Source organism: Acomys minous (genome assembly GCF_964271855.1).
Source record: "Acomys minous genome assembly, chromosome: 2".
In the NCBI taxonomy this organism is placed as follows: domain Eukaryota; kingdom Metazoa; phylum Chordata; class Mammalia; order Rodentia; family Muridae; genus Acomys; species Acomys minous.
This window is the reverse complement of record NC_140484.1, coordinates 27007380-27031473: the sequence shown is the minus strand read 5'-3', so window position 1 is coordinate 27031473 and position 24094 is coordinate 27007380. Positions and strand designations below refer to the sequence as shown.

At 45.2% G+C, this 24094-nt stretch overlaps 1 long non-coding RNA gene across 1 annotated transcript; it reads right to left on the bottom strand.

Annotated features, from left to right (window-relative positions):
* Positions 1-400: 400 nt before the first annotated feature.
* Positions 401-23873, bottom strand: LOC311581704. The gene is made up of 4 exons (XR_014773860.1): positions 23810-23873; positions 18658-18827; positions 3528-3606; positions 401-789 (listed from the first exon to the last, which is right to left on the bottom strand). It is a non-coding gene; the product is annotated as an uncharacterized lncRNA (long non-coding RNA).
* Positions 23874-24094: the final 221 nt, after the last annotated feature.

Genomic DNA, 24094 nt, shown 5'->3' with positions numbered 1-24094 from the left:
TTTGGGGGGACATGCCAGGTCTATACATAGTCTAATGAGGAGATAGTTAGTATCCAGGTAATTTCACATTCTGGGGAATGTTTTGAGGGCCAAGGTAGTCAGAGAGAGAAAAAATGCTAAATGTATTTCAGGAAGAATAGGCAGGATGGTGTCCCTGAACAGGTCAACTTTAAATTACTATAAAGAGAAGCCGGTGATATAAAGAAGGAATTGGCTCTGCAATGCTCAGGGCTAAGCAACAGCCTATGCAAAGGTCCCGAGGCACCGGACGACAGGAGTGTAGCAAAGCAGCTGGAGTAAGGCTGAGTGTGGAGGATAAACCACAGGGCTGCGTAGGCCAAGGAAATGCTGTACCATTTATCCAAGATTGGTGAAAAGCCACCGGGGGGGGGGGGGGGTTGGGGGGAGTGGCTGAAAATAGTGTGGTGGGGAGGATGGATCGGATGAAGGCAAGCGTGAGAGTTCTAGAAGCCTTCACCAGGAGAGACGAGAGTGGTTTAAACAGGAGAATGGCAACCGCTTTATTTCGTGCTCTGTGGACTGTCCTCCCGAGGATTGACACTTTTGACTTTTCCAAAATGTGTTAAGTAAATTGTCCCCATTGACTCTCTCCGTATCCTTGGAAAGGCAACAGGGAACATAGGATGTCTTCTCCATTGTCAGTCAGTCAAAGGCTCTTTCCTGAGTTATAGGGACTAGCAGAGCCAATCCTTCACACTCCACTCCGTAAGGTCAGCTGCTCCACGAAATCTGCCCCATGACACCTTGGCTTCCTGCTGTACCCTGGATCTTTTTTTTTTAAAAATTAACTTATTCAGATTACATCTCAATTGTTATCCCATCACTTGTATCTGCCTGTTCCTCCCTCCCTCCCACTTTCACTCTATTACCCTCTCCTAGGCTTTAGGGGAAAAGTAACTTTTAAAAGGCAAAAACTTGACTGAGGAAAATATAAAGGCAATACAGATGAAAGGTTTTATATGTAGCCATTAATTAATGAAGCAGCCAGTAAGATGCCATACAGCCTAACTAAGCCTAAGCCTAACAAGCCAGAATTCAGGTGATTTAATAAAAAGGCTAGAACAATATTGAAGAGTTAGATGTTTATTAATGGGCTAATAGGCTGTAAATCTTTGGGGTTACCTATTTCTCTAGATAGAAACTGTGTTTCTATTGGCCACAAATCTGTGAGGTATTAAGTAACTCCACTGAGTCACACAGGGAGATGCACTGAGTTCAATTCTAGAAAATCCTTGGATGACCATTGAAAGGGGCAAGCACCTCTCCCCCCCCCTCCCCTTTATTTCCAAGCTCTGGCTAATTTTTATGATACTGCTGCTAGTACTCCCCTGGCATAGCAAACACGATGGCAGACAGAAAAACCATTAGGGAACAGATACCTTACAGTATAATTCAGGTGAGTGTAGTGGTGTGTGCCTATAATACTAACACTTGAGTCCCAGAGGCAGGAGAATCTGGAGTTCAAGGCAGCCATAGCTGCAAAGTGAGGTCTAAGCCAGCCTGGGCTACATAGCAAGACTCTATTACAATCAGTCAGTCAGTCAGTCAGTCAGTCAGTCAATTAATCAATCAAACAAACAAACCTACAATGCAACCTTCTCAAGAATAAGCTGAAACCACTTATTAGACTCTCTTGAGATCTGTTAAGCTCTGCCTATAAGTGGAAGAGTCTTCTTCCAGGCTATGGAAACACAAAGCTTAGTAGAAAACAGCTCCTGCCCTATGGTCTTCACAGTCTAGACAGAGAGGCAGACATATAAATGGATTCATTCCAATTCATGGTGACTATGGCCTAGCAGGGCTGTGTAGGCTCCCAAAAAAGGAATTGTGCCCTCAATGAGAGAGAGAGCAAGAGAGAGAGAGAGAGAGAGAGAGAGAGAGAGAGAGAGAGAGAGAGAGACAGAGACAGAGAGAGAGAGAGACAGAGAGAGAGAGAGACAGAGAGAGAGAGAGACAGAGAGAGAGAGAGAGAGAGAGAGAGAGAGACAGAGAGAGAGAGACACAGAGAGAGAGAGACAGAGAGAGACAGAGACAGAGACAGAGACAGAGACAGAGACAGAGACAGAGACAGAGACAGAGACAGAGACAGAAAGAGAGAGAGCATGCCAGGGACATGTTGCTGAGGTACGTTGAGCTGTGCCTGGGCAAAACTACCAGATTGAAATGGGCTGGGTGGGGAAGGCCATTCAGACAGGATGTCAGTGACTGGCCTGAGAAATAGTGTGAATATGTAGGAAGAGACTTGATTGATGTCAGATTTTTAATTTTCTCACCAATTCTCAGAGCTAGTTTCTGAACTCTGCGACTGAGAGTGGGGCGGGGCACGGGTGGAACAGCCAAGGAGAAGTCAAAGTCTCTTGGGCAAGCTTGCAAATTTTACTTTAAATATTAGGTCAAATTCTCTATAAAAACTCTATTTAAAACTTTCTGAAAGACTTTGAAGTCCCAGAGAAGCAGGAAGTTAATTAGAGTGGCTTTGATATCTTAGGGTATGTTTGAACAGCTGCGTAAGAGTTTAAACAATTAGAAAGGCTGTGGTTTGGGATGTGTCTGGGACGGTCAGCAGTGGCCAGCTCGAGGTATCCTTGCATCTCATAGTAAGAGCAGTTGGCCTCAATTTTTCAAAGAGTTCAAGCTAAAAGTTCCCTAAAACCCAAGAGAGGAACTTCTAAACAGGAAGATTGCTCCTAGAGGATGTGTTTTGGGAGTAAAAGTTGACTTTGGAGGAGCCCAGAACATGCCATGTCTGTTTCTGGACAATTCCCGTGGGGTAGATTTAAACAAAGATATCTGAGAACAACTGCCATTTGTAAAGGGGTCCAAACAGACTGACATGTGTGAGGAATACTTTGATGAGTCAAAGATTGTCCAACCACCTTAAGTTTTCTGGGGGATTGCCATCATGGTTGGATCAACACTTGATTGGCTTTCCTGATGAACTGTTTCAGCCCTCTTAAGTATGTAACACATTTCCAATCAATGCTTCTGCAGACCTGGTCCCTGTTTGGATCTCCTCCACATTGGGGAGCATGGAGGAATCCTTGGATATTATTTGTGGAGTGTGGTTTTGGTGACTGTAAGGGGGTCTGCTCTGGTGGCCTCCAGTTACTGTTGATGCTGTGTGATTAGCTACATTGGGAGAGCCAGTGTTTATATGCCAGGAACCATGCTGAGCATGTTTTATTCATTTCCCAGCAATGGCTGTTTTCTTCTCATTTACAGATTAGAGACCTGAGTCACCTGTCTCCTAGCAATTGATAAAATTCTACATTGCAACTCTCCTTTCTCTCATAGGCAAAAATTGAGTAAAAAAAAAGTCAAAATATGGAGATTCTGCATAGTGGGCCAAGGAGCAACTGACAGATGACTGTACCATCCCCTTCTAGAGAGAAAACTTGATCTTCCTAAAGTACTGCTTTCCCATGATACCCAATCTCCCAAGCACTTCTCATTTGCCACAGAGAAAAGATCCAATTGTTCATCTTAGACAGTAGATGCCAGGCCACCTGGATGGGGAAGACTCAGGGCCTAATTGTAGCTGGCTTGCTGCTGGGGGCCATGCAGATGGTTTCTTTCTTTAAAAAACTGAAAAAGAGAAGAAGAAGAAAGAAAAGAAAAATGAGCATCCTTGTCAGCAGTGCATCTGTTATGGAGAAATGCTTGTACTTAATACTAACATGAGGCAGAAACAATACAAGACCACATTCTGGCAGGACACATGCTCAGACTGAATGGACGGAGAAAACAGTGGCATGGGCCGCTCCAACGATAACCTCATTGTTTTCTACAAGGTCCATTTTTGATGCAGAGGCCACATGAAAAAGAGCTTGGAAACACTTCTTTGTGGGAAGGATGCATTTATCAACGAGAAAATTCCATAAAGTATCCAGAGCACAAGTAGGGCCACAGCCCCAGAAGCCAATGCTCCTTGAGTCATTTTGATGCAAGCACAGTCGGGAAACAGTCCGATGGGATTATGGGAGAAGGTTCTAGTTCAGGATTACTAGAAAGCCCCAGAACATCCCAAACTACTATCTCTTACTGGATGTGTGAACTTGGATGGTATTTTTTTCCCCTTTTTATCTTTCAACTTTTGTTTCCTTGGTTAAAAAAAATTGAGGACAATAATTCTGCCCATCTCAAAAGGCTATCGTTTATTTCTGTGGCACTGTGGTTTAAACCCAGAGTTTGGCGTGTGCTGTGCAAGTTCTCTACCCTTGAGCTAGTATCTCCAGCTATTTTTTTTTTCTTTTTACATTATTTTGAGATAAGTTCTTGATTGTTATCTATTGTTATCTAGGCTGGCTTCAAACTTGTCTCTTCTTGTCTTGGTCTCCTGAGTAGCTGGGATTCCAGGTGTGTGCCATTAAACCCAGCTTCCCGTACTTACCATGAGGGTCAAACAGAACAGGATGTGTAGAGAGCTTGGAGCAAGTCAAGTTCCCATTTTAGAGACGGGGAATTATGGAGGTGGATGGTGCTGATGGGTGCTGAAATGTACGCTTACTGTAATAAAATAAGCTGCAGGGGGAAAAGCTATCAACAAAGATCTTGGAGTACAGGGAGCACAGCAAATATTAGCTATTTATGATATTACAGTTGAGTCAAGAAGTTGTACAATTTAAAAAAAAACATGCTCTAACGCTGTATTCATGGAAACAGAAGTGAAATAGGAAGGTAGTAGGGTCTGGGATGATGGCCATTTGGTAAAGCGCTTGCCTTGCAATTGTGTGACCTGCCTTTGGTATCCAGAACCCATGGAAAATGTTGAGTGTGTTGGTATAAGGTTGTAATGCCAGTACTGGGTAGGGAAAGACAAGAAGATCCCTAGGTCATGCTAGTCAACCAGCCAAGCCTACATGGTAAACTTTCAGCCAATGAAAGACCTTGTTTCAAAGGAAGGAAGTGGATGGACTTCCTGAGGGTGACATCATAGGTGTTCGTTTGGCCTCCACACATGTGCACCTGTACATACATGCATATGTGTATTCATACACATATCATTAGAAAAATAAGAAAACTCACTTTCAGGGTTTTTTCCCCTGTAAAAAATGAGCATCAAGAACAACAAAAATCACTTAAAGCAAAAACAAAAGCAGAAAACTTCAAGCAATGCCTCATGACTTAGATTTGCAAAGCTACTCCCAGTTCACTCCCATCATGCCTTGAGAGCAGCAACAGTGTTTGGGAAGACCAGGTTTATCGAGAGGTAAATACACTTGCGGTGACACACTTGAGGCACAGAGGCATCAGCTTTCCCTGAGGCCACATAGAACATGCTTCTCCAGGATTTACCCTGATCAGAGATGACAGAGACCAGGCTTCCTGGAAGAGTCCATTTCAGAGGCACCTGTACGTTTCTGATTGATTAGCTACTAAGGTGAAATCCAAGGCAGTGTGAAGCCAGATCTGTCCAGAGCTTCTTTCTAGGCCACAGCATGAATATTGCTTAGCTTTCGTCTTCAGTCACTCATCAGGAGTATATTTAGCAAAAGCCTTCTACTGCAGTCAGCCCTTAGGGAGTTTCCGGGGAGGCCCAGATCATGAAGACCCCTTCCCCAAAAGGGAGGAGAATGTTTATAGTGTGCTTACACACTGTGTGATTCTTAATCTAGGGCATGACTTCTAACTTGGTGCTTGTGTGATAGTAATAAGCACCACAGTAGAACAGACACTTTGAGCAGTGTGTCTGTGGGCTAGGCAGGTCACCCGATACTTGCTTTACATCCTTGCCTTTAATCCTTAAGTCTGTTTAAAAACTGGTTAATCTCTAGTTTCAGATGAGGAAGCAGGCTTAGAGACTAATGATCTACAGTGAATGGTATATAGTTTTACACCTATGTCTGTTTGGCTTGGAGCCTTTGCCTTTAAATGGCGGCTCACGTGAACTTGACCATAGCATCAATTCCTACGTTGCAGAACTGGAGCTTCATGTAAATAAATGGAAAACCAGGTCATTGTCCTTAGTGTCAGTTGCCTTGACAACCTATGCTCAGTGCAGGTCTCTTTTGGTTCTGTCTCTAAGGTAGGTATCATCTACTTATTTTTGCTTCACGTGTATCATGGTGGCAATATTTGCCTGGACTGTATCATAGATGCTGGTTGCCTGACCCTGACAACCAGCCTTGTGCTTATTGGCTGAGCAATTGGCCTTAGAGTCAGACTCAAACTATAACCCTGCTACTTCCTAGACTTGTGATCCTGGGGAAAAAAAAGTTAATTTATTCCATACTTTGTGTCTGTAAATGGAAATGGTAGCAACAACTAACTTATGGGCCAGTATGAAATGGAAGGAGTCAAAGTCTTAGACTAACAAATGGTTATATGAGCAGCTTCTTATATTTACTCAAGCTTAGGGGTGTTCACTAAATATTAATTACAGACAGCAACAAGCTAAGAATTTACATACTGCTCACAATGATATCTAATTCCCACTCTTTACTTTGATTCTTGAATCTTTATGGAGCAATCATTTTATGTCGCACATTGAACATATATAAATGTTATGGATGCAGAGAAGACCGAAACAACTGTAACTTCTTTCAAGAAATAGATGTGGGGCTGGGAGAGGTGGCTCAGAGGTGAGGAACACTTGCAGCTTTTGCAGAGGGCCCAGGTTCAATTCCCAGCACCCACGTGACATCTCACAGGCACCTGTAACTCCATTCCTAGGGAATCTGCCATCTCTGGCGCCAGGCAGAAAATGTTGCCCAGACATACATACAGGCAAAACCCCACCTCCACATAATAAATTAATAATAATAACAATACTACTACTACTACTACTAATAATAATAATAATAATAAAGAAATATATGTATGGTGGGCTAGATAATCATGTAAGCAGGTGCATGTCACTCAGTGTGCTTAGAGTGTATGTTTATTTGGAGATTGGGTGAGGAACACATGGATTCGTTTGACTCTTTTAAGGAGGAAGAGCAAGAGTTACATGTGGAAAGATAAAGGAAAACTTCTATGGAGAGAATAGATGTATATAAAATACCCAGAGGTAGTATCTTAGCCAAAGTCACCTGTGAAAGTTTATTGGGGACTTGCTCACAGTTTCAGAGGTTAGTCCATAAATATCATGGGGGGAGAGGGGAGCCTCACAGCAGGCAGGCAGGCAGGCAGGCAGGCAGGCATGGCAGGCAGGCATGGCAGGCAGGCATGGCAGGCAGGCAGGCAGGCAGGCAGGCATGGCAGGCAGGCAGGCAGGCAGGCAGGCATGGCAGGCAGGCAGGCAGGCAGGCATGGCAGGCAGGCAGGCAGGCAGGCAGGCATGGCAGGCAGGCAGGCAGGCAGGCATGGCAGGCAGGCAGGCAGGCAGGCAGGCAGGCAGGCAGGCATGGCAGGCAGGCACTGGAGTATTAGTTGCCAGCTTACATCCTAATGTGCAAGTTGAAGGTGGGAGTGGGGGAGAGGGCGGGGGAGGGGAGAATGACTAGAAATGTCATGGGCGTTGGAAACCTCAAAGCCCACCTCCAGGAACACACACCTTCTTTAGCAAGCCTAGGCCTTCTAATCCTTCCCAAACAGATCCACCAACTGAGGAGCAAGAATTCAAATATAAGCCGGGTGTGGTGGCGCATGCCTTTAATGCCAGTGCTTGGGAGGCAGAGGTGGGCGGATCGCTGTGAGTTTGAGGCCAGCCTGGTCTACAAAGAGAGAGCCCAGGACAGCCAAGACTTCATAAAGAGACCATGTCTCAAAAAACCCAAAAACCAAAAAAAAAAAAAAAAAAAAAGGAATTCAAATATGTAAATCGAGGACGGAGGCCACTCTCGTTAAAACTGCCACGGGTAGGAGGAAGTGGCCATGTGGGAAAAAAGGCCTGTGAATGATCTGATGATGTGAACATACAATCAAAACTTTGTTTTTTAGGTTATCAGGGAGACACCGAGGGAATTTTAGTGGGTCATTGCATTGTAGAAGATGAGGTCAAGGCGGCTGAGGAACGATCAGGATTAATGCAGGGAGACCAGGTGAGATCCTTTGAAAAACACACACACACAAAGGCCCAAACCTGTGAGGTCAGTGTAGGGCGGAGAGAAGAAGAGATGAGCTGCCAAGTGTTGAGGAGTTAAGACTCTAAAGCTTTTAGTTTGGATGGGTTAAGGGTGGGAGGGTGGGGGAGGTGGGGGGTGGGGAGGTGAGGGTGGGTGGGGGTTGGGGGTGGAGGAGGGATGGGGAGGGCGGGGGTTCTTTGCTAGTTACCTCTTGCTGTTTTAAACCATGATTGATATACCTCTTCCCTGGGGCTCTAGTTTTAGAAGTCAATTCTTCTTCCATGTTTTCAGAAGAATCAATTAGATGATTACTTTCAAAGAAGTTGGAACCAGTTCTAACTGGTTCTCACCAGCAAAGGCTGTGCAGCGCCCCCAGCACCCTGTCTCTGGGTCTCAGTTTTCTGTAAAGGCAGTTCTCTCTCGGGTTGAAAGAGGATGGAATAAGACAAGTCTCTTTTTCTTCTTGATTTTTTTTTCCCTCTAAGGGACTATTTACCTTCCCCCAGGAGCTACCGTTCAAGTAACCTCTGCTTGCAGGAAGACACAACTCTTGCAACAACATCTGCCATGGAGCAAGTCCTCAAAACAGGTCCTCTGCAGCCGGGATTATGATGGGATGCTTTGCATTTTATAGCTCCGTGTCATGGATCTAAGTATCTGGGCTCAACTCTGAATTCTGCGTGAAATTGAAAGCAACACTTCCTCTCACAAAGCCTCAGATTTCCTTCTGCAAGGTGGGGATTAATAATAGAAAAAAGAAAGAAAGAAAGAAAGAAAAAAAACCCCCAAACCAAAATGTTTTTCTGTGGGCTAGGCTCACGTGCAGATGGGATAATGGAATGTATTCCAAAACATAGCCCTGGCCCTAGCTCCCCACTTATTATGTTAAAGTAGAAAAGGTAGGGCGATTCTGTCTGATCTGATACTTCATTCTTGTATCTGAAACAACGCAAGGTAGATAGTAGGTGCTCAAGTAAGTGTGAGTGAATTGAATGCATGAATGACAGAATAAGGAATATAATAAAACCAGAGAGGGAGATCACACAGTCCCTCTGGGTTATGATGGATATACCTGCGTTTTATTTTTCATATGGCAGAAAGTTCTGTGACTATAACAAGAGAATTACATGATCTGCTATGCTTTTTAAAAAAAATGCTCTGGCTTTTGAGCTGAGAAACAGTGGGCGAAACAAGCAGTGACTTGGTGGGCAGGATCCTGGCGCTAGTGGCAGTGCTGATGGAGAGGAAGGGTGTGTCTATGGTCTGTTTTTAAGGAAAGAATAGTAGGACTTTCCTGATGTAGATTTTAGAGCAGACACTGAGATTGGCTTCCCAATATATATTATTCTCCCTTTCTTTCTTACTAATATAATGTTGTATAATATAAATTATGTAACATCTATAGGATAAATATTTGGTGTGAGCATAAACGTAATTAAATAAATCCCTATACTTTAAAAGACTGACTGTGTGGTATACTTTTGGCCAATGAGATGTAAGGCGGACTTTCTGGGGCAGAAGTCTGGGAAATGGATTCAACTGCTAAAAGAATCCCGCTCCCCCATTCATCTATCTATTGTTCTTGCTTGGATTCCAGATGGCTGTGTGGAGTGGCTGCCTTGAGGGCAAGAAAGCAATCATGTCTTTCTATCAGTGATAAAAGCCATGACCAAAGGCAACGCGGGGAGGAAAGGATTTATCCTGCGTACATGTCCCAATCCCAGTCTGTCACCAGGGGAAGTGAGGCCAGGAACTCAAGCTGGGCCAGGAACTGGAGGCAGGAACCGGAGCAGAGGCCATGGAGGACACTGTGCCTGGTTCGCTCCGCCTGCTTTCTCATACACTCCAGGACCTCCTTCCCAGGAGTAGTATGGCCCGCTCCCATGGGTCATTAACTAAGAAAATGCTCACAGTCCGGTCTGATGGAGACGTTAAAATCTCCTCTTCCCAAACCACGCTGGCTTATCTCCAGTTGACACACAAGAAACAAACAAACAAACACCACCAACAAACAACAAGAGAAAAACTCCCAACCCGACACAGTACAGCTCCCATCTCACCACGGATATATCTATGGGCTTGACTTCCTCTTGAGAAAAGAAGAGGCAGGAAACAAAGAGCTTCCCCCAAACAAAAACCTAAAAGTCAAACTTGTTTCCTTAAATCACAGTGAGCGAAATCTGCTCTTAGCTGCAGAGATCTGTAATGATCTATTTGTCGCGCAGAGTTTGGCATAGGTTTGGATACAGGACTTTTTGTTTTCTTTGTTAGTTTGTTTTTAACAACAGATGAAGACTCACATGATAGCAAGTCGTAAACGCAACAAAGAAGCTCTTAGCTCCACATCTAACTTTTGATGACGCTGAGTCTCATTTCCTCTGGAACAGATCTCCATAATCACAGACTGCATGTGTGAGAATTGCTTCCTTTGTATCGGTCTCCTCATCTGAGCAATAGGTCGGCCGTCTTACTCCATTGGAAAAAGGCAACAACACAGACACTGAAGTGACAACCACGTCACAAGGAATGTCACAGTAGCTTTCATCTCCTGATGACATTCTGGGAATAGGGAGTACCACTACCAGGTTAGAGTATATTCCGTGATCCCATCTGCACATGACAGTCCCAGCAGACAGGCATTATGAAAACTTCCTGTCTATTCCTCCCCATTGTGCAGAAGGGAAACTGAAACTTCATGAAAGTTGCGGACACATATGCACACCTGAACATGTGAACACACACACTGGCCCCTTGCCCAAAACCAATCAGCCAGCCAAATCAAACAAACAAACAAATAAAATTTAAAAAGGAAAAGCTGATTTGGAAAAGTGGTGCGATTGGAAAATATATATACTACACACACAGGCTCATCAAGCTGCAGAAGGAGACTCCCTAGGTGACCAGAAAGAAGACTTCCTAAGAATAATTTTGAGAGCTTATAGACTAAAGAGGCTAAGAAAAGTCATAACTGGCAAAGATTGTGGTGCAGAAGCCAACATTTTCACCAAGTCAGGCATCAGGTGGAGTAGGTAGCTCTGTCCAGAATCACTAAGGGTTTATATGGGAAACTGAGCAGGAAAGAACAGCGTGCCCTGGGGTGAGCTTAGGATGGCTGTGAGGGACAGTGAAACCCTGCTGGGTGCTGATGCTACAACAGAGCATAAGTTGCTTCTTGAAATTTCCTACAGGGGCCTTTGGCCTGGGGTGCTAATGTTCCATGGTGAAGGTCTAGGTTACAGGAGAGCAACAAAGTCCTGAGTGAGGAGGACAAAGCCCTAGTCATTAGGTAATCAACTCATACATTTATTAATACTTGATATTCAGTCATTGTATACTAACCTCTAGGGATACAGTGGTGAAAAAAATGAACAATATACTGATTTTTAGTACACTCTTACTCCGTTGCAGATTATTTGTATATGAAGGCAACTGGGAAAAATTGATGGACAAGATACTTTTATATAATAACGAGTGGTATGAAAAGAGTCAGACATGATGGCGTGTCACAGCGAGAGCTACCTAAGGCAAGCTTGGGTTGGTAACACCCGTAGCACCAGTGGCCTTGCCAAAAATGTACAGTCTCAGGAGATACTCAGACAACTAGTCAGAGTCTCCATTTAAACAAGATTCCCTTCATGATTCATTTGCAAGATCGTGCTTGAAAAAGCACTGTGCTTGGAAGTGCCCAGAAGGTTCTATCTGAGCTGAGCCCGAGGCAAGACCTGGGAGTAGCACATTTCAGGCACCAAGAGCAAAAAAGTGCAAGGGGCAGAATGGCAACAGAGCTTGGCGTGTTCAGAAAACAAAAAGATGTTTCCATATCTTGGAGGCCTCTTCTCTCTCTTTACCTGGCTAGTACCCAGCTGCCAGACTCCAGCCTAAGCCTTCCTTCCTCTTGGAGCCTTCCCTTACTCCTAAGGTGCCCTTTCTATAGGATCCATCGCACTCAGTTCTGGTCCTAACAGGAGTGGTGTGAGAGCCCTACTCCCAACATGTCAGAGGTCTCATGACTGAACAGATAGCCTACAGCTTTGTTGAGTGGCTATTTGAATGAAAACAAGAGACTCAGGAAGATGGTAGAGGCAGCCTACAGAGGTGGTTTATATTGGCAGCTTGCTGAGAACCAAAGCAATTAATTTCTGAAAGCATCCAGTCTTATCTGGGTAGGCATCGCCACCCTGTTCTTAGTGCCATCATTCTCCACACCCACCCTTCCTCCTGACCTGCACTTCTGTGTAGTGTGTGGTCAGACACTCCTTGACTATTCTTTTAAGCCAGTGACTCAGGGCCTACCAGAGGATCTGTGCGGAGGAAGTATGTACAACCAACTAAGCTACAGTACAATGTGTTCGATGCAACTGTGTTCAATGCAATTGCGTAGTTGATACCAAGCGACTATTGGAGCTTAGAGAGCTGCTAGACACAAGACACTGGCAGGCTGTAGGAGGCAGCTACATTTGAATTTTTCTGAGACAAGAAGTTTGCTTGTTTGTTTCAAATGTAAGGCCATGGTGGTAATTGGGTAGTCAAGACTGTGAAGAGTTTGTCAAGGTGTATTTTAAAGTAAAAATGTGTGTTCGCATGGGTGCGTGTGTGAGTGTGCACATGCATGGGGTAGTTACACACATGTGTAGGGAGATGTCAACTTCAGATGTCATTCCTCAGGAGGTTCTCACCTCAGTTTTTGAGGCAGGGTCTCTCAGTATAGCCGAGGCTTACTGACTTGTCTAGGTTGGCCAACCTGAGAGCCTCAGGGATCCCTCTGTCTCTAACTCTCCAACACTGGGATTAGAAGGGCATACCACTGGGCCTGGTCTTTTTTTTTTTTTTCCCTTACTTGGTTGCTGGAGCTCAAATTCAGGTCCTAGTGTTTGTATGATAAGCACCCTTACCAGATGAGCTATTTCCCCAAGCCTGTGATGTTGGTTATGAAACGGCTGTGGTTATGGGTGACGGTGATGGTGACGGTGCTTGTGGTTGTGGTGATAATATTGATAGTGGAGGAGGGCGGTGGTGATAAAATGATGATAAAATGGTGGTGAGATGGCTGCGGTGACCACAGTTGTCCCAACAATTATAGTAATAAAACAATCTAGTCCAGACAGAGGCCACAGCACACCTGGGGGCATGAAAGACCTTTTTTAGGTCCCCAAACCTGGGAAAAGCGTGTGTGGGTAAGATGTTGGCGGGTAAGATGGACAGTTGGGGCAGAGATGGATGTAAGGGCTAAGCTAAGATGCACTCTGTTCATTAATTCTTTAGGTAGGCAACAGACTTAGTGAGCTTTGGTTTGTGGGCTGTTCTGTAATGAGGAGGGGGAGGGAGGAGACATAGTTTGTTGTACCTGTCTCTTGTTTAATGATTGTCCCGTTAGATAGCAGCAGAGAAGAGCCAAGGAAGCACATGAAATATACACACATTCATTTTTTTCTTCCCAGACATGGGAAGTCTCTTTTGGGGGCATGCCAATGTTGAATTTACCCAAGAAACATACTTTGGTATCTTATTCATGTGCTTGTATTTGATGACTAATTTCTTTCTTTTAGTTATTCAATACACAAAGTGTGCTTATTCACACATAGGGTATGGCCACCCAAAAGAACTGTGGTAGTTACTGTTCTATTGCTGTGAGGAGACACAATGACCAAGGCAACTTACAAGGAAAGGCATTTGACCAGGAACTTCCTTAAAGGTTTTGAGGGTTAGGTCAGGATTATCATTTGATGAGAAGGAGGCAGGCATGGCCCTGGAACAGTAGCTCAGAGCTTTACATCCTGACCCATAGGGAGCAGGCAGGGGGATTGGGCCTGGTATGGGCTTTTAAAACCTTAATTACCCTCCCCCCAACCTTCCAACACACTTCCTCACAAGGCCATACCTCTTAATCCTTCCTAAACAGTCCACCAACTGGGAACCAAATATTCAAATATATGAACCCATGGGACAGGGCATTCTAATTCAAACCACTGCAAGAAGCACATATGGCTTCATTAGCTTTCAGGAAAATTGCAATTTAGAGGGTCCACAGGGGTAGACCAGGAAGCCTAGATAACTAAGAGGAAATCTGTGATTGACTTTAGCCCTTTTGTGTTCATTTGCCACGTTCTCCTGGAGACCTTACTGTATTCAGACAGAGTATTGCATTAGAGAAGTGAGAATAATTGAACTAGTTCTTCCCTTAAGTACAAAAAAAAATTATATCTAGGTTTCTGAAAACTTCTACATTGTTCCCTTATTTTTGTTGTGGTTTGTGAGTGGGTTGGGAGGGAGAGGTTGACCAGATAGTTTGTAAGATCTTGTACAAATCTAATGCTTTAGAACAAAAGGATGAATCCAACTTTCATTCTGATTCTTCTGTTAACTTAGAGGTCCTCTAGAAATTAATGGCAGACGTTCCCCCTGCATTCCACACCCATTACAGAATACATTATCTCAAATCTTGTCAAAAGATTATGGTGGGTTTGTTCTAGGGGCTGCCAGGCAGTTTTCAAATGTTGGTCCCATCAAAGGGGGTCACAAGACCTTGAGGACGTCACTTGGGACACTGCCATATAGTGAAAGACCTGGTTGTCCCGTGTTCATGCTAGGAATGTGGTTTGAGTGGCTGTGGGAACTTCAACTTTCGCGTGTTTCTGAAATCTCAACCCCTGAGTGTGTCAAAGCGACTTTTCTGACACAGCACATGCAGACTGGCTCCCTCCTGACGTCTGTTTTTCTTGTTCTCAGGAGAAGCAACGGCCTAAATAATCCTTGCAGGCCAACAGTTGAAAAAATATTTGTTTTGGTTTTGTGGAGCACTTTCCCTGTTAAAAAACATGAACATTTTGAGGAGAAGGGAGATCCCCATTGTGTGAGTGTGGTTCATTTATGCTTAGCAAATCAATTGTTTTTAAGAGAGACGTTATGTCCAAGAAGGCTATAGAAAGCTTTACTGCCCATTTCCTTTCAGACAGGAAGTTGCATTTGGTCAAAAGTAAACAAACGGGAACTCGGGAGGTTTGTTTAGTTTCTAATGCTGACTTCGGGACCTGAGAACGGAGCCTGTTCTTGGAAGAGAAAAAAAAAAAAAAAGGCCTTCTCCAAGATCTATTTGGGCCAAGATATTCTGTGCTGAGGACCTGGCCTCTGTGCTCTGGTAAACATCCTTCTCTCACCAGCCCTCAGAAATGCAGGGCTGAAGCTCCTTTGCAGTTTTGCTTGCTTATCGGGAACATTCTGAAGCTTATGGCAACTTGGAAACATGCTTTTGCTGGGACACAGCTTCCTGGAGGGTGGCCACTGGTGGAAAAAGCCTGAGGTTTGGAAATCTCAGGCAATGTGTATGCAATTTTGGTTGTTTTGGGGGTGGTGGTGGTGGTGGTGGCTTAGTCCCACTTGCCAACGTGACAGCCTTGTGAAGAAGCCCCTGGGGAATTGACTTACCACTCAACTGGTATATGAGGCTCAGCCCTTCCTAAGGCTGAGTTCACAGAATCCTTACATAAGCCCCAGGAAGAAGGCTTAGGAAAGCTGAGGACCTTGCTTTCAGTTCATAGGATCTAACCACAAAGCGAAGTCCTCTGCCTTCTCAGCATCTGGTTTGGAGATTTAAACTAGTGCAAGATCAGTGCTTGGACTCTAGCATGTTACAAAATATTTGGAGGAGACCCACACGATATCACATTTAGTATGTGATAACTTACTGTTGTAGGGCAAAGCAGTGGGCCCGTAGGATGTAGTTTTTAACTAACTATGCCTAATGTCATGTGCTTGGCTTCAGAGACCCCCCCGCGGCAGCTGATGGAGACCTGGGTGAGTGTGAGTAGGAAGAAATGGTCTGATGGAATCAGGCACGACCCTCGGGGAAGTGACTCTGTCGGGCTGCAAAAAAAAAGGAGAGGGGATGCCACTAGGAACTTTTCAGACTTGGAAAGTGGGAACAACCTTTCTTTCTGCATGAGTTTCACTAGAAGATTCAGGAAGACACTCTAAGCAGATACAGATCTCTCATGGACTATACCATTGCTCTCTCCGTTCTTATACACCTAAGAGTCATTTGATGAGTCTTAAACAGACAAAGAAACATCTGGCCTGGCTTAGAAGTACCCAACCCTTCCATACACTGGTATCAATAAATACTAACTCCTGAATACTCTGAGTCACTAAGCATTTTCCCTTGTGTTCCTAGTTTTTTCATGTGTTACTGCTGAGGTGCATCTCTCTACTGTCCTTACACACAGTCTTACTAACCCTCACCACTGCTCTGTTATAGTAACTAGGTTAAGCCCATTTCATAGTTGAGCAAACTGGTACTGAAGGAGGTTAATTGGTTTAGCAAACTACATCTTGATGAAGGAACCAACGCACTGGTAGACAAAAGTCCATATTCTAGCCCCTAGGCCACACAGCCCTTTAGGACCGAATAAGACTTCCCAAAGAGTTTTAAGCCGGTATTCCGAACTTGTTTAAAACCCTTTCAGAGATGTTAACAGCTTTAAGTCCTGTGGTGATAAAAGAGACCTGAACACCTGGCTGCGTTTTCTTTTGTTCAGCCTGACAGGGACCTAGACCTCTGCTTCCCTTATGGAACACCCCCTGCCCCCCCACCCCCAGCCTTTGCTTTGAAGTGTCTCTGTTTTGTTCATTCAGGAGAAAAAAAAATCAGCATCTCTCATGCGCGGCCTGGCTCTGTGCCCATCTCACTTTTGCAATGAATTTAGCAACATCTGCTTTGCCCATTAAAGTGATTTTTTTCTCTTCCTGGCCCTGAGCCTGTATGCTTGCTGCAATTGATTACCGGCAATTTCCTTCCCAAACCAGAGGATTCAGTGAACTCTAAATTGAATTGTTGCTCACTCGTCTCCTTTAGGCCAGTGTATATGGCTTAACGTGCAAAATGGTCAAGCCACGTAGTTCCTGAGTCTATCGGCTGATGCTTCTGGTTAAACTCATGGGAGGGCCTGCCAAGCAACAGTTCCCCTTTTTATACATAGTTGCCAGGGCTGTGGTCACCCCTGGGTTTCTCAATTCATACCTAAGGAGGGGGCATGTGGGTGGAGAAGTCACCTTGCTTCCAGCTAGGCGATTGAAGTGTGCAAAGTCCCCCGAAGTCAGGTTGTAGCACCGTTGGCTCAAGGCAGTGGTTGACTCAGCACCCTCACCGGGGAGGTATTTGGAAAGCTCAAACTTTAGGCTTCGAAGTCATTTCAGAACATTTCAAGGGGGATGGGCACGACTCGATTGTGCTCCTTTGAAGGGAACAGGGTCCCTCTGCATGGTGTAAGTAAGGAGCAAAGTTGAAGCTGAGTGTCAGGCCCCACTGTTCCATCTCTTCTCTGATTGGTGGGTTTTTAGTTACCGGTTGAGACAGTGGGAGAGCTGACTTCCAGAAATCCCGCCTGTCTCCCTCACCCAACACAGTGAGCACAGCCAGTTTGCCCCCAGGGAAAGGATAGGTGGATGATGGAGAAGACAGCTTGGGAGGCAGAGTCTTGACTCTTTTTTTTTTTTTGGGGGGGGGTCCCCTGAGCTTTCCTGATATGTCTCTCCTCCCCTGAAGGCTTGCAATAGCTTCATACAAGGGCTTATTGGTTATTTAGAGAAGTGGAATTCAGGAGTCTCCTTCACCACGCAGGAGGGGAAAAAAAAAAAAATCAAAGGAACTCATTACCAAATTGCTGCTGTTTATCGGAGCGGTTAATTTAAAGCTAGGTGTCTAAAAATAAGACAAAGGCAATGTGAATGACTAAGCCTAGTCACAGTGGCAATTGCGTGAGACAATTTGAGTCATTGCATTTTCTGGTTCTTTGAGAGGACAGCCTCTCTTCCCCACCACAGCGGCTCACAACAAACCCACCGTATCTGTAGACGCTTTTGAAATGGTTCGTGACGACAAAGCTGCTCCTTGCTAGACCAATGGACCCCTTACCCACACATCAGTTTGAGGCTTCGTTCCTTTATTTTTGGAAGAGATCTCCCTCATTGAATTATGACAGTGAGAAATGTCAGCAAAGGCAGAAAGAATAGCTCAGCTTGAAACAGAGAAGCAAACCTCTTAACTAATTAGGTTGTGAACTGACCTCCCCCCCCGCCCCCCACCAAATGAATGTGTTAAGGATTCCTGGGGGGTTTGGAGATTCTAGAAAGGTCTTAGGCATTCGTTTCTGTATTTAATCCCTTAACACTGACAGGTGGCTCCTAAGGCCCAGGCTGATGAATCACAAGAGAGGAGAGGGATTTAACCGGGCTTCACAGGGTGACTTGCAGTTAAGGAAAAGACACCCCACACTTCCTCTGGCTGTGAGAATCTAACAGAAAAGACTAGGAATCCGGTTCAGCTGTCTGCCCTGGGTTTTCACCAAGCACTTACCGGGTTTGACTATCCTGAGTGCCCTGCCCTCCCCCTCCCCTGTGACAAGTGAGACCTGGCTGTGCTTAGTCATGCTTCGGTCATTGCTGCCCATCACCCCAGCAGCTGGGATGTAGGGCTCGCTCTTCCCCTTTCCAGGGTCTCTGGCAGAATTGAAACAGGACTTTTCCAGAGGACAGGATGGTCAAGCCTTCAGGTTGGGGCAGAGTCGAAAAATCCCAGGTAGAAAATCAAGCTTTGCCAACACTCTACAGTTCACTTAGAGCTAACCCCACCTTTTACCTTCAGATCACCGGCATCATAATGGCAAACGCTGTCGTGTAGCAGGCCCGGTATAGAGATGGGGCACTCAAGTTATATTCTCCTTTTAGTAACGAAGAAACCGAGGCGCCTAAAATTGATTTTCTTCCACGCAGGGGTTCTTGAGCACGTTGGCCATTGTGTGGGTCATGCTGTGGATACAATGGGAAATGAGATAAGCTCGGTCCTTCCTGTAGGGAGCTGGCACTCAGCTACTAATTGTGGCAGCGTCAAGACTGGAGCCTTGGTTGGCTTGACTCTGGAGCTTACCTAAAATCTACATATAATTTCTTATCATCTAAGATACCCCCTTGGGACATGCTGGGCACTCAGACTGTCCAGAGCAAACATGGAGTAGGTGGGAATATGAACTAGGTTGACCCTTGGAATGTTAGACTGCTGAGAAAGGGAAACTCAAATGCGCAGGGGCCAGGTCTGTCTTCGGCTGCACCCCTAGCTGTCCCTGAATAAGTGTGTGTGCAATCACAGAGACCTAGCAGCTACATAGTCTAGTTTTCCTTCTGCCCGAGAGTGGTTTCCTCAGCCTCGTTGTGAAAGCACAGTGTGTGCCGTGGTAGACAGAGGAAGTCTCTGGGGCCCTTTCCGTGTAGTGGCTTTAATTCTTCTTTTCTCTCAATTTTCACACGCCCCTGCACTTCCTGCTCTTTCCTGGGCTTGGAAGCGGAAGCACTGAAGTACGGAGACAAGCTGTTCTTAGGATTTCTTAGCCGCCGGCTGAAATGGGAAAGGCCAAAGTTTCAGAAAACCAACCCTCTGCGTTGGGAGCCAGCGGGTGGCCAGAGCTGGCTGCTGAGAACCTTCACGGCTCCACTCTTTGGCTTGTCTGGCCTCAGTGAGGCCAGCTCAGGATTTGATCTTGATTGTTCAACAACAGACAGACCACGGACTTTCGTTTCCCGTTTGTAACCAAATGGCTAGGTAATTAATGACAGACAACACAGAGATTCAGTTCTTGATTATAGTTTGGATATATGCCGATTTGATATTTATCACACACCTAATACATCCTCCACGAAGAACTCTTAGGAAGCCGACATTTCCACAACACTCTGCGTCATGATAGAATTGGAAACTGCTGTGGTGGTTTGGGTTGGGGAGACCCTGCTATTTCCATAGGATTGTCAGGAGGAAGGCCACGTGTAGGAGAGTATCTGAAGGTGCTGAGAGAACAAAGTGGGGGAGAAGAGGGTTCTAGGCAGAGAGGCCTCAAGTGCAAGTGTCCTGGGCCTGGAGCTCCTGGTGTGCACAGACCAGCAAGGCAGCCAGTGGGTTGGGAGCAAGGGTCAGAAAGGAAGGGGATTGCTAGAGGGAAAATGGGATCAGCTGTGCCCTGAAGACTAGAGAACAGAGGAAGTCTTTCAGGCTGCTCTGGGACTGAGCTAGGGAGAGCCTGTGGGAGGTTTTGAGCTGAGAAGGGATATGACCTAGTAGTTGCTAACTGCATTAGCTATTTTTTTTTTTCCTTTCAGAAGCAGACGGGACTTCCAACTGACCTGCCTAACCCAGAGAAGCAAGAGACTATGTGTTGTGCCTCCTTCCCCCTCCCATTACCCCCCCCCTCCCCTGAGGAGGAGGTAGCAGGCACGGTAGTAGAAGGCTCTTGACGATGTTCCTTCCCCAGGTTCAGGGAAGGAATCTGTCTTTTGCCTTTCCCCGCATCAGCAGCTGCTTGCCTTTCTCATCTTTAAAGGCAGCAGTGCCTTGTTTCTCTCACTCTTCCTCCTTTCATCAGCCCTCTTTTCTGACACTGGTTGAGAAGGTATCTCTACTTTTAAGGGATTCTTGTGGTCTAGGTGGCCCACCCAGATCATCTGGAATAAACGCGTCATCTCAAGGTTCCTCGCTATGTCGGGTAACATAGTCACAGATTCTGGACTCTGTGTGCACATTTTGATGGATTACTATGCCTAACATAATCTTTAAGTGCATAATAATTACTACCTTTAAGTAATGACAACCTAAGGAGGAGAACACTATTCTAATGGTTGTCCCAAAAATAAATAGCTAATGCACATGAAGGAAGTTGGAAAAAGCTAGGACAGTTAAAGTCCAACCAGGCTAGTACCCAGGATTCAATGCGACAAATTCACTAGTATGTTAAGTCTTCAGAAAGAAAGTACGGGTGTGGGAAGAGGTCAGGGGATGGACAGGGATAGAATATACACGTCATCTCTGTACATTATTAAGGTCTTTCAATAGAAGATTTGAGGATTTCCAAACCATTAGCATATGTTGACTCATGCTAGCCTTGGCTATAAGCCTTCCTCAGGCTGAGTTCATCAGTTGCTCATCTTTAGATCTTTGAATCCCAGCAAAATGTCTTACCTACCATAGAGATTCTATCATGATCCAAAGGTCTCCACATTTCATGCCTCCATGCCTTACTTCGGGAGCTTTAAGACATTCTCAGCATCCTTATGGTATTTGTAGTATTAATTATGGACTTGGTGCGTATCATTCCTGTGCTCTGCTTGGATGGTGGGACTCTCCAGATATAGAAGACCAGCCTTACATGTCCAGGACTTGGCACAAAATATATTCACTCTTATAACCTTGAAACGACTTAAAAGGGTAGGACTTATCAGCTCACAATCTAACAAAGAGAGCCCAAGGAAAACATTAGCTCATCTGACGTTATGTAGCTGCTTCTGGTGGCCTCTTAGTTGAAGAGGAATTCAGTGAGGATTTCTGCTTACATTAGTTTCTCGGAGCTGTTAATATACGTTACTAACAATCCACTGGTCTAAAGCAACAGAAAAAATTTTAAGGGGCCAGAAGTGTGATATCAAAATCACAAAGGTATTCTGTAGACCCTGTGGAAGCCTGACATGATGTTCCATGCCTCGTCTCTTCCAGTTTCTGTTGGTTGCTGATATCCATGCCTCATGGGCTCAATAAGCTGGAAGCCGTCATCAAGGCCAAAATCCTCAAAACTCTCTAGGCTAGAGTTCTGGTTTCATTTCTGCTACTGTGATAAAACGCTAATTGAAGCCACTTAGGGGACAAAAGGTCTTTTTTGGCTTATTCAGTCCATTGAGAGAAATTAGGGCAGGCATTTGAGAAGAACCTGAAGAAGAAAGCATGGAGGAAAGCTGCCTGCTGGCTTCCTTTCAGATTTGTGTTTAGCAGGCTTTCAGTGTGTAGCCCAGAACTACCTGCCTAGGGATGGTGCTGCCCATAGTGGGCTGGGCCCTTTAGCATCAATTAATAATCAGGACAACCCCCACAGACACGTCCACAGGCCAATCTCACCTAGACATTTTCTCAGTTGAAGTTTTCTCCCTTAGATGAATGTAGGCTGTGTCAAGTTGACTATTAAAGCTAACTGGAACAGCTAGGTTTTCATATTGACTTCTCCATATATCTCTCCAGCTCTGTACGTGTCACAGCTTCCTTGATCAAGGACAAGCGTGATAGCATTTAGGGCCCACTTGAATAATCCAGAATATACACCACATATCAATATCCTTTTTGTTCTGAATAATGTCATGTCTATAAATTCCAGGGGTTATGATCAGATATATTTTAGGGGCCATTTCTCAGGCTTCTGCAATGCTTAATGCTCTCAACGACATTAATAACAACACAGCCTTTTCTTTTGATGTTGTTATATTCCTGCTTATGGGAGTAATTTAGGTACCTTATTATAAAGTTCCTTATTTTTTAAAAAACCTCTTAATTGTGCATAGAAGTAATTGGCATTTGTTATGTCTCATTTTGCTTTTTCTTCTGTCCCTGAGTTTTCATGTGTGAATAACACAGGGATCGTCCACCTGGCCAGCTCTTGTCATTTCTAGTTTCCTCTTTGGACCACATCTGGCTTTCCGAGGCCAGCATGGATGCCTAAGGCATGCATTTGCATCACACCGCTTGCATGTGTTCCCTTTGCCCCAAAGCCTTGTCTGAGACCTGTAGTTATCTGCTTACCCTGGGAGTTTTCCTGTCTCTCTCCCAGTTTAAATTAATTCCCAGGTCTTACAGATTCTTCCCCCAGTGTAATCACTTTGATACCCCAAATTCACACTTTTATTGTACTTTCTTCAGGGAGTCACAGTAACTAGGGCCTTGGTGGCAATAACCTTTACCTCATTTCTAGACTCTGGTGCAGGCAGATCCACTCATTATTTTTGCTTCGTTTTGTTTTGTTTTCAAGACAAGGTTTCTCTTTGTAGCTTTGGCTGCCCTGGACTTGCTTTGTACACCAGGCTGGCCTCGAACTCATAGAGATCCACTTGCCTCTGCCTCCCAGAGTGCTGGGATTACAGGCATGCATGTGCCACTGAGCTCGGCTTCACCACTCATCCTTTTAAGCTTTTCACAGTCCTCTCCCCAGCAGCCTGCCATTCCCGTTACTTTCCGCAGAACATATTCAGTTTGCTCTTTGGCGCTGGCTACGATACTGTCTCCAGACACCTGATTCAAGCAGGCACCCTCTGGGGTTTCCAGGGTTTTTCATGTCCCAAACCAAAAAACTGGACAAAGACATATGGATGGTAGCAGAGGCAGAGACAGTTTAGAAAGGTGTACTTCGAAGAGAGGAAGTAAGTCAGAGCTGGGAGAAAGGTTAGATGCTGGACGGCACACCTGCCTGGCGGATCGGTGGGTCGTTCACGTAGCGTGCGTGCGTGCGCGCGCGTGTGTGTGATCTGTTAGATGTCAGCTCTGGAGGATGAAGCGCCAGTGTTCCTTTCTGCTTCTGGCTTCTCTTCTGTGCTAATTTTGACCTCACTTTCTGCCCTGATCTCTGGCCACACTCTGAACTCCCTAATCATCTGCCTGAGCTGCATTCTATACCCCAGCTGAATCAACAGAAGGGACTTTCTACCCTCTTGTCACTTCCTGGTCTCTCTGTACTGGTGCTCAAGCCCTCCGTCCATTTCTGGAATGTTTCATATTCACCCCCTCTTTTGTGTCCTTGAAATTCTTCTCTTCTCTCCCCCCCCACCCGGTCCCCCCTACCCCCAGCTTATCTCAAATGCCATCTGAAATCTCCATGAAGTCTTCCGTGACCTTTCCCCACAGGCGTGACTTATCCCTCCTTTGAGTTTCTTCTCAGGGGCTTTGTACCTCCTCTTTGGGGCTTATCCCATTTTACAGTTATTTGTATGCCTGCCTTTTCTTTTCCGATGACCAGGCAGCAGATCCTGCTCTTGCTGAGGTCCCCCATGGCCTCAGCATGCACATTGTCTTCCGAATGCGAATGCGTGGCAAGAGCATGCGCAGTTGGAGTCTTGCGGTTTGTAGCATAGCTGCTGCTTTAGCTCGTTGCCTGAGCGCATGGGTGAGCAAAGGTGCAATGCGGGATCGTTGGAGCCACTGCTATTTCCGTGGACTGTGTGCACTTTCACACATGGCATTCTTTATTTCAGTCACTTGCAAACATTATCTCTGTTGATAT